The sequence below is a fragment of the Macaca thibetana genome, chromosome 17, assembly GCF_024542745.1.
Source record: "Macaca thibetana thibetana isolate TM-01 chromosome 17, ASM2454274v1, whole genome shotgun sequence".
NCBI lineage: Eukaryota > Metazoa > Chordata > Mammalia > Primates > Cercopithecidae > Macaca > Macaca thibetana.
In genome coordinates, this window is record NC_065594.1 from 23,200,419 (window position 1) to 23,210,884 (window position 10,466).

The 10,466-nt window shown below is 45.9% G+C and overlaps 1 pseudogene; it reads left to right on the forward strand.

The window, feature by feature from the left end:
- Positions 1–8,444: 8,444 nt before the first annotated feature.
- On the forward strand, positions 8,445–10,016 carry LOC126940375 (SWI/SNF-related matrix-associated actin-dependent regulator of chromatin subfamily E member 1-like; annotated as a pseudogene).
- The last annotated feature ends 450 nt before the right edge of the window (positions 10,017–10,466 follow it).

Sequence of the window (10,466 nt, forward strand, 5' to 3'; positions counted from 1 at the left end):
AACGTTTTTTGTTTTTTTTTTTTTTGAGATGGAGTCTCACACTGTTACCCAGGCTGGAGTGCAGTGGCCCTATCTTGGCTCACTGCAACCTCTGCCTCCCAGGTTCTAGCGATTCTCCTGCCTTAGCCTCCTGAGTAGCTGGGACTACAGGCGTGCACCACCATGCCCAGCTAATTTTTGTATTTTTAGTAGAGATGGGGTTTCACCATGTTGGCCAGGCTGGTCTCAAACTCCTGACCTTGTGATCTGCCTGTCTCAGCCTCCCAAAGTGCTGGGATTACAGGTGTGAGCCACTGCGCCCGGCCAGCTCTACATTATAAAAATGTCCAAGGAGGATAGCCTTTGGCAGTGTGTTCAATAATTCTCTTCTAATAAAACATTAATTTAACATTCATCTTATTACTAGTTGTGCCAGATGAGTCACTTGTTTAAGACTCAGGTGTTAACATATAATCAAAATGGCTTTGATATACAAGTCAAGTTTTTTGAATGCCAAATACATTGTGTACTGGACACCAGTCCCCAACCCTTCTTCCCTTCCCTTCCCATTCACTGCTCCACTGTACTTTTCCCTCCGCTCCCATTTTCCTTACCATAACTCAGAAATTGAAATTACAGCCATTTTCATGTTGATGAAACCCCCAAATAGTAATATTTTTATTTTCTTCTTTGTAATAATTGTGCAGCAGCAGTCAGCTAATAACACTATTCATCATTCTGCTCATCCTAAGTACATAATGAGTGTATTTCATGAATAGTACTGCTACAGAAACTGGATAAAAATAAGTAAAGGGGGCCAGGTGCAATGGCTAAGGCCTGTAATCCCAACACTTTGGGAGGCTGAGGTGGGCGGATCACCTGAGATCAGGAGTTCAAGACCAGCCTGGCCAACATGGTGAAAGCACATCTCTACTAAAAATACAAAAATTAGCTGGACATGGTGGTTTGCACCTGTAATCGCAGCTACTTGGGAGGCTGAGGCAAGAGGATTGCTTGAACCTGGGAGGCAGAGGTTGCAGTAAACCGAGATTAGGCCACTGCGCTCCAGCCTGAGCAACAGAGTGAAACTGTGTCTCAGGAAAAAAAGGGAAAAAAGTATATGATAATTTATGGGCTGCTACATTGTTAAGGACTAGAAGATGGGAAATACGGGATTTTGTCTCCTTAGAGAAACAAGGAACAGGGACCAGGTGCAGTGGTTCACACCTGTAAACCCAGCACTTTAGGAGGCAGAGAGGGGAAGATGGCTTGAGCCCAGGAGTTCACAACAAGCCTAGGCAACTTAGTGAGACCCGGTCACTGTTGTGAAACGAAAACATCTGAGACAGGTCTCAGTCAATTTAGAAAGGTTATTTGGCCAAGGTTAGGGATGCACCTGTGACACAGCCTCAGGAGGTCCCGATGACATGTACTCACGGTTGTTGGGGTGCAGCTTGCTTTTGTACATTTTAGGGAGACATAATACATCAATCAATACATGTAAGGTTTACATTGGTTTGATCTGGACGGGCAGGACAACTCAAAGGTGTGAGGGAGGGGGTGTGGCTTCCAGGTCATAGGTAGATTTAAAAATCTCCTGATTGGCAATTGATTAAAAGAGTTATTATCAGTAGAAAGGAATGTCTGGGTTATGATAAGGGTTTGCGGATAAGGGGTTGCAGAGACCTACATTTCATCGTGCAGATGAAGTCTCCCATTAACAGGCTTTGGAGAGAATAGACTACTATATAAAGGTCTGTGTTGATGTTAATTCTAGAGAGGTATAATGAGGCATGTCCAACCCCTTCTTCTTTCATGGCCTGAACTAGATTTTCAGATGACTCTGGCATGTCCTTGACTGAGAGGAGGGGTCCATTCAGATGGTTGGGGTCCTTCAAATTTTATTTTTGGTTTAGACTATTAATTTTTTTCTTTTTTTTTTTTTTTTCTGAGACAAGGTCTTGCACTGCTGACCAGGCTGGAGTGCAGTGGCGTGATCTTGGCTCACTGCAGCCTCCGCCTCCTGAGTTCAAGTGATTCTTGTGCCTCAGCTTCCCAAGTAGCTGGGATTACAGGCGTGTGCCACCATGCCTGGCTAATTTTTGTATTTTTTGTAGAGGGGAGGTTTTGCCACATTGGCCAGGTTGGTCTCGAACCTCTGGCCTCGAGTGATGCACCTCAGCCTCCCAAAGTGCTGGGATTACAGGTGTAAGCCACTGCACACAGCCTACGCTATTAATTTTATATATATGTATGTATATATTTAAGTATATAATAAAAAGAAAAACTACAAACATATAAGGTTGGTCCAACTTTGGTGTCATTAATTAAATATCTACTTCCTGTTCTTTAGGAGACAAAAATGCCATGCAGTGGTGTTTTTACATATCAATGAGGGCACAAACTGAGACAACTTCCCCAAACCTCATCCCCAGCTTAGAGGTGTATTTACATAATCTTATTCTAAACAAAGGACAAATGGGAAGTAGGCGAACAATTTGGTTCATGTTTCACCAAAGATATATTTTCTTCAGGTTAAAGGCGATCAGAGACTTCCAAATTATTGTGAGACAGCCAAGTATAAAGGGGTCCCAGGAGAAACTCCAACTGGCCTGCACACCGGGAGAATGGGGTGAGCTGTGGAAGTTCGCACCCTTTGCATGGGAGAGGAGTCTGGGATTCCAGCCTGTCCTCTCCTGTTCTGGGGTGGAACCTGGGATTCAATCTGTGATGGCGGAAACCAGCTAGGAAGCGAGAGGCCCCCATTTCCCTTTTTTTCCTTTTCACCCAATAAATTCCATTTTTCTTACCTTTCAAAGTGTCTGTGAGCCTAATTTCTCATGGCCATGTGACAAGAACCTGGCTTTTACCTGAACTAAGAAGCCCTACAACAATTGTAAATACCTGTTAATCCACCAATTACATGTAGGCACAATATGGATCTTTGGAAATCAGATAAGAATGATTTTAATGTGAAATAATGACAGCAAAATAGTTTAGAAACCATGATGGCGAGGCCTCATTGATGCATACATCTGCTGGGGACCGAGCATATGGTTAGTGCCTGGTACATATGTAAAAACTGCAATTACGGCTTCTTAGTAAGATAATTGATTCTGAGTAAACGTTTGAGTTTTCCTGGTTGTCTTAATTTTTTGTGTGTGTAATTGAGCTTTTGCTGTTTGTTTGGCTGGTTGGTTGGTTGGTTCGTTTTTCATGACAGACATTTAGGAAGAGAAAAGCCTACCAAAAAAAACAAGCAAAAGCCTACAAAAGATTGTGTTTGCAATATAACTAAATATAGTAATATTACTAGTAAGACCAGGAAAATACACAAAACTTAATGGAAAACAGGGACAATAACAACACACTTAAAGGACTATTTGAGGCTACTCGTTCCCTGATAAATGTGATAATAGCAAATGAGCATGCATATTAGAATAAAATTGTGTTTCTATCTTATATATTTAGCATTCACCAATTTTATTCCATCGCAGGCCATTGTCTACATAGTGACAGATAGAATATTCCATGAAGAGAAGGACTAGAAAGTGGGTTTTATTTTTTTGATAATTATAATAAATTATCAACTTTAAAGCACTGAACCGAAGATTTAAAATGTAAGTTTAAATTCCATTCTCAAGAAGGAACATGGGGATCATTTTAAAAGCTTGTCCTCTGCAGGAAAGGCCTCAGAAGAACAGAGACTGAAGTCTCTACACAGATTGAATAGCATTTTGATCGCTATTTCAGGTACAACCACCACTTCATTATCTGCATGTGAACTTCCCATGGGCCGTTTCCATTCCCAGACCATCTTGAACCTCTCACCCATCACCAATCAGGTCTCCCATGGCCACACCACAATATGTGCACAGGGGATGTGAAATCATTTAAAATTCAGACTAAAAGAGTTTAGTCAGTCAAATCCATTGAGTGGGAAGAAATCCATTAAATTTAATTTAAAGTATATTATAGTTTATCCACTATTTTGGGAGAATTCTATTATTGCTTGCTTCTAATAGCAAAGTTAATGAAGAATTGATTGCTGTTTCAATGAGATCCCTCTGCACACAAACATTTACTAAGAACTCACCTAAATTGCAGCTCATTTTTAATGTGGAACAAAAAACTTGGCTTGTGCCTATGTATCTCATAACGGGTCATTCTAGAATGATTCTAACAATACATTTCAGTAAACTGTATTATACTTAGACCACCAGCAGAAATCTGGGATAATTGGGTCATTGAAGAATAAACACTAAAGGCAGGACAAGGGGTCAATCGTGGAGCAAGAACTTCATTCAGGAAACTGGGGTAATGTCCAGATTTCTTCAAAGGCTGCATTGGGGAGACTGTTTAACATTAACACAGAATTCTCCAGTTGGCTGGAGAGCAGCTGGGAGAGGTCTCTGTAAGAGTAAGAAGCCTGCTTTCTATTTATTTATTTTTGGGGGCAGGCATGCCTTCTTCAAACAAAAAGAAAGCCTAGGCATGCAGAACCTGGATCTCATACAGACAGGGTCTCATTCTGTTGCCCAGGTTGGAGTGCAGTGGTGCGATCACGGCTCACTGCAGCCTGGACCTCTGGGCTCAATGGATCCTCCCACCTCAGCCTCCTGAGTAGTTGGGACTACAGGTGCCAGCCACCAAGCCTGGCAAAATGATAGAGACAGGATTTCACCATGTTGACCAGGCTGATCTCTAACTCCCGGACTCAGGTGATCCACCAGCCTCCCAAAGTGCTGGTATTACAGGCTTGAGCCACTATGCCTGGCCTGAATATCATTTTACATTGTTTATTATTATTATTACTATTATTATTGAGACAGAATCTCGCTCTGTTGCCCAGGTTGGAGTTCAGTGGTGTGATCTCAGCTCACTGCAATCTCCACCTCCCGGTTTCAAGTGATTCTCCTGCCTCAGCCTTCTGAATAGCTGGGATTACAGGTGCATGCCACCATCTCAAACTAATTTTTGTATTTTTGGTTGAGATGGGAGTTTCTCCATGTTGGCCAGACTGGTCTCCAACTCCTGGCCTCAAGTGTTCTGCCCGCCTTGGCCTCCCAAAGTGCTGGGATTACGGGCATGAGGCACCGCAACCCAGCCCTATATTGTTATTATACTGTTGATGGCAGCAGTGGGCCATCTGGTGTGCCGCTGCCATCACGCTAGCCACTGCAGGGAGGGTGCAGGGAGGACGCAGACAGCCCGCACCCCTCTACCCCCCATTCCTCCACCCCTCCACCCCACTGCAAACCCCCCACCCCCAGCCTGCCACCCTGGGGGCCGCCACAGTGGGGCCTGCCCAAGTCGCCCGCCTGGCGAGGGGGAGCTCCAGGCCAACCCTGAGCACCAGGACCACAGCAGGAGCTTTCAGCAGTATCACCCTACACCAGATGCTGGTCCAGGCCCAGTGAGGACCTGGAGCCCCTGCCCCAGGCTTCGAGGGGGCGCTGCCGGTTGCTGGTGAGAGGCACTGGGAACCAGGGACAAGCAGGAACTCTGCCCCTTACAAGTTGGTGGGGCGGGACCTCCCCAGGTACAACTGCAGCTACCTAGGCTACAGCTGCAACTTCAGCATCTCTGTGTTCTTGGGAGCCGGGAGTAGGCAGGAGCTCTGCCTTCCTGGGCAGGGCTACAGCCGCCCAATCTTGGCTGTGGATCAGGGCCTCCAGCTCCACGCAACAGGCAGGAGCCCCACCCCACCCCACTGAAAACTGAGGCTGCAGCGCAAGGTATCCTGCAGGCTTGGGAGTCCTGGAAAGGACCCCCCCATGCCCTTGCAGACTCAGAGGTGTCTGCTCCCACTGCCTAGCATCTCCCCACTCGCAGGGCCTGCTCTGATCTTGGAGGCACACAAGCCAGGCCAGGTGTGCGTAGGCTTGGGCCAGTGCTGATATGCCATCCCTCTGCCACCTCGGCCCCCTCTGGATTTTGGGAGCTGAGGAGCACAGGAGGGGAAGCTGAGGGTGGCTGGGTGGTGGCCTGCAGGTGCCCTTTGGTGCCAGCACCCTGCCATGGATGGCCGAGGGAGGCAGACAGGCTCCTGGGCAGAAGGGGGCTGATTCCCAGTAAGGCCCAACTTCAGGCCAGGGAGTGCCTAAAGGCTGAGCACTGGGCTACCAGTTCACGAACTGGAGTGGGGACTTGTGGTGCCTCCTTTGGGCTGCCCATGGCCACCCATGGACCAATTGGCTGGCACTTCCTCCCCTCTGAGGTCCATAAAAGCCTCAGGCTCAGCCAGAGCAGGGCAGAGGGCAGAAGATGGAGAGACAACAGGAGGACCAGCTGCAAAGAGGAGCTACCCTTTCTGCTGAGCGCTTCAGAGGCCTGCAGAGATGTGTGCACGGCCTGCGGAGAGGAGCCACCCTTTCCAGGGCCTCCTCTCTGCCATCCTTTCCAGGGCCTTCTCTCTGCCACCCTTTCCAGGGCCTCCTCTCTGCCACCCTTTCCAGGGCCTTCTCTCTGCTGAGAGCTGAATATTCAATAGGAGGACTTGCCTGCAGAAAGGAGTTATCCACTGCGGGTCTCCTCTGAACTGTTCTAACACTAAATAAAACTCCTCTTCGTCTTCTTCACCCTTCACTTGTCTGCGTACCTCATTCTTCCTGGATGCAGGACAAGAACTCAGGCAAAAGTGCCACCAGCCACAGAGGTTTCCAGGAAGAAAACTGACACCCCAGAGATCCTGTAACATTGCTATTTTCTTCCACTGTGGCCTAAGCTGATTTTCAATGACAATGACCCTGATATACTGTTGAGTGGTTTGAATGACAGATGTAATCAGAACTATGCGCTGAAGATTTTGCCATCAAATGTGCATGAGGGACTTATTTCCTATCAGATTAGGCACATATTTTATATAAGATTCATGCTACCTGAATGATCCAAGTAAAGTGAGTAATGCAAATATTATTGGCACAACATTGTCATTTAAGCAACAAAAATTTACTATCAAGTACTATATATTGCATATATCAAATATCCCATATATCTTAGTCTGAGTTCCTCAAAATAAGAGACAAAGCTCACATGCAGAGTGTATTTGAAAAAATGGAGCCAGTGGGCATGAATGTCAGCAGGGGCAGTGAAACAGGGAAGGAAGGAAGACCGTAAGATGAGTACTGAGTTGCTATCACTGAGGAGCCTTTACAAATGTTTTCCAGGGCCAGCACGGTGGGTCACGCCTGGAATCCCAGCACTCTGGAAGGCCGAGACAGGTGACTCACCTGAGGTCAGAAGTTTGAGACCAGCCTGGCTAACATGGTGAAACCGGCCAAGGCGGACGGATCACCTGAGGTCAGGAGTTCGAGCCAGCCTGGCCAACATGGTAAAACCCTGTCTCTACTAAAAATACAAAAATTAGCTGGGCATGGTGGTGCACACCTGTAATCCCAGACACTTGGAAGGCTGAGGCAGGAGAATCACTTGAACCTGGGAGGTGGAGGTTGCAGTGAGCTGAGATTGTGCCATTGCACTCCAGCCTGGATGACAAGAGCGAGACTGTCTCAAAAATAAATAAATAAAATAAAAATAAAAATGTTTTCCAGGAGGCCAGGTGTGAAGGTTCACTCCTGTAATCCCAGCACTTTGAAAGCCAAGGTGGGCAGAGCAGTGAGCCGAGATCACACCACTGTACCTCAGCCTGGATGAGACTTTGTCTCAAAAAAAAAAAAAAAAAGCGTCCTGCTATCACTGTGCTTTAGAATTGATTGCCACAATTTGAATTTGAATATTAATCTAATTCTGATTAAATACCTTTTAATTAATATCTTATAGAGTTGTTTAGATTTACTGAGCACAACCTCATTAATACATGTGAAAATGTGTCCGGAATTAGTTCCTTCCAGTGGGTTCTTGGTCTCACTGACTTCAAAAATGAAGCCGCGGACCCTTGCAGTGAGTGTTACAGTTCTTAAAGATGGTGTGTCCGGAGTTTGATCCTTCAGATGTTCAGATGTGTCCAGAGTTTCTTCCTTCCAGTGGGTTCATGGTCTTGCTCACTTCAGCAGTGAAGCCGCAGACCTTTGCAGTGAGTGTTACAGCTCTTAAAGGTGGTGCATCCAGAGTTGTTTGTTCCTCCCTCCTGGTAGGTTCATGGTCTCACTGACTTCAGGAGTGAAGCTGCAGACCTTGGCAGTGAGCGTTACAGCTCATAAAGGTAGTGTGGACCCAAAGAGTGAGCGGCAGCAAGATTTATTGTGAAAAGTGAAAGAATAAAGATTCCACAGCATGGAAGGGGACTGGAGTGGGTTGCCATGAGTGGCCAGCTTTTATTCCCTTATTTGGCCCCACCCACATCCTGCTGATTAGTCCATTTTACAGAGCGCTGATTGGTCCATTTTACAGAGTGTTGATTGGGCTGTTTTTACAGAGTGCTGATTGGTGCGTTTACATACCTTTAGTTAGACACAGAATGCTGATTGGTGCGTTTTTACAGAGTGCTGATTGGTGCGTTTACAAACCTTTAACTAGGCACAGAGGGCTGATTGGTGCATTTTTACAGAGTGCTGACTGGTGCATTTACAAACCTTTAGCTAGACACAGAGTGCTGATTGGTGTGTTTACAATCCTTTGGCTATACAGAAAAGTTCTCCAAGTCCCCTCCTGACCCAGACGCCCAGCTGGCTTCGCCTTTCGAAAGCACAATAAGATCTCACAAATTCAGACTGCATTAACCACCAGGATTCATGGACTGAGAGTAAATTTACATTTGTATTACCTTTTTTTTTTTTTAACGGTCTGCTTAGAAATTAAGCATGTAAAGGGAAGTGAAGCCAGAGTTGCAGACACTTTTTCTGCCCATGGTGTCTCAGATTCATTCTTAAGGAACTGAGAACTTAATCTTCCAAAATGTCAAAAAAGACCATCTTATGCCCCACCTCCCACCCCAGCTCCTGCAACACAAATGCCCAGCACACCAGGGTGTGCGGGATACAGTCCATACAGTCATCTTGCCAACAACAACTACAGCCTGGGAGGAAACCCGGCCACCAACAGCTGGGTTACGGCATCCTCTGCTATTACGATTCCAAACCCTGAAAGTCACCAGAAAAGCTGCTGATGCCCTACATGAGGTACAGCAGAAAGGTCTGGGACCAAGTAAATTTTCCAACCCTGACCTAAAGTTGTGTGAGATTGGCTAGATTATTGGTGGCATCCGGCAAGATCTTGCTGATGAAAAACAAGAATATTTAAGTGAATACAAAGCAGAAAAGATAGAGTACAATGAATCTATGAAGGCCTATCGTAATTCCCCCATGTACCTTGCTTACATAAATGCAAAAAGTCATGCAGCAGGGAGAAAGTCAGCAGAGACAGTCTCGCTTGGAGAAAGGAGAACCATACATGTGCATTGAGCCTGCCCAAGATCCGGATGATTATGATGATGGCTTTTCAAGCATCCAGTCACCGCCCGTTTCCAGAGGAACCACTGCCTCATTAGTGAAATCCTTAGTGGGAGTGTGGTGCCAGACGTTTGGTCAGTTGTCAGAACAGCTAGAATGCAGGTCCTCAAACGACAGGTCCAACGACAGGTCTAGTCCTTAATGGTTCATCAGTGAAAACCAGAAGCTGAAATTCTTCAAATAGAGGAAAGACACCAGGAGAAAAAGAGGAAATTCCTGGAAAGCATAGATTCACTTAACAATGAACTTAAAAGGTTATGCTGTCTGAAAGTAGAAGTGGATATGGAGAAAATTGCAGCTGAGATTGCACAGGCAGAGGAACCGGCCCACAAAGGGCAAGAGGAAAGGGAGAAGGAGGCAGCAGAGCAAGCTGAGTGCAGTCAGAGCAACATCCTTCCTGAGGAATAACAAGCAGCCAACAAAGGCGAGGAGAAGAAAGATGACGACAACATTCCAATGGAGACAGAGGAGACACAGCTTGAAGAAATAACAGAGAGCCAACAGAATGGTGAAGAAGGCACGTCTACTCCTGAGGATAAGGAGAGTGGCAGGAGGGGTCGACAGTATGGCAGAGGAAGGAACCAGTGACAGTAACACTGGCTCAGAGAGCAACAGCACAACAGGGGAGGAGCCACCAACAGATTCCATACCAGAAGATGAGAAAAAAGAATCAATGTTGCCTTGTTTTATGTGTTCTAAATACTTTTTTAAATGAAAAAAATTTTTTTGGTTTAAAAAAAAAAAGAAATTAAGCATGTAGGTGAGGCGCAGTGGCTCACTCCTGTAATCCCAACACTTTGGGAGGCCGAGGTGGGTGGACCACTTGAGGTCAGGAATTCAAGACTATCCCGGCCAACATGGTGAAACCCTGTCTCTACTAAAAATACAAAAATTATCTGGGCATGGTGGCGCACGCCTGTAGTCCCAGCTACTCGGGAGGCTAAGCAGGAGAATTGCTTGAACCCGGGCAGTGGAAGTTACAGTGACTCAAGATCGTGCCACTGCACTCTGGCCTGAGTGACAAAATAAGAGAAAGAAAGAAAGAAAGAAAGAGAGAAAGAAAGAGAGAAAGAAAGA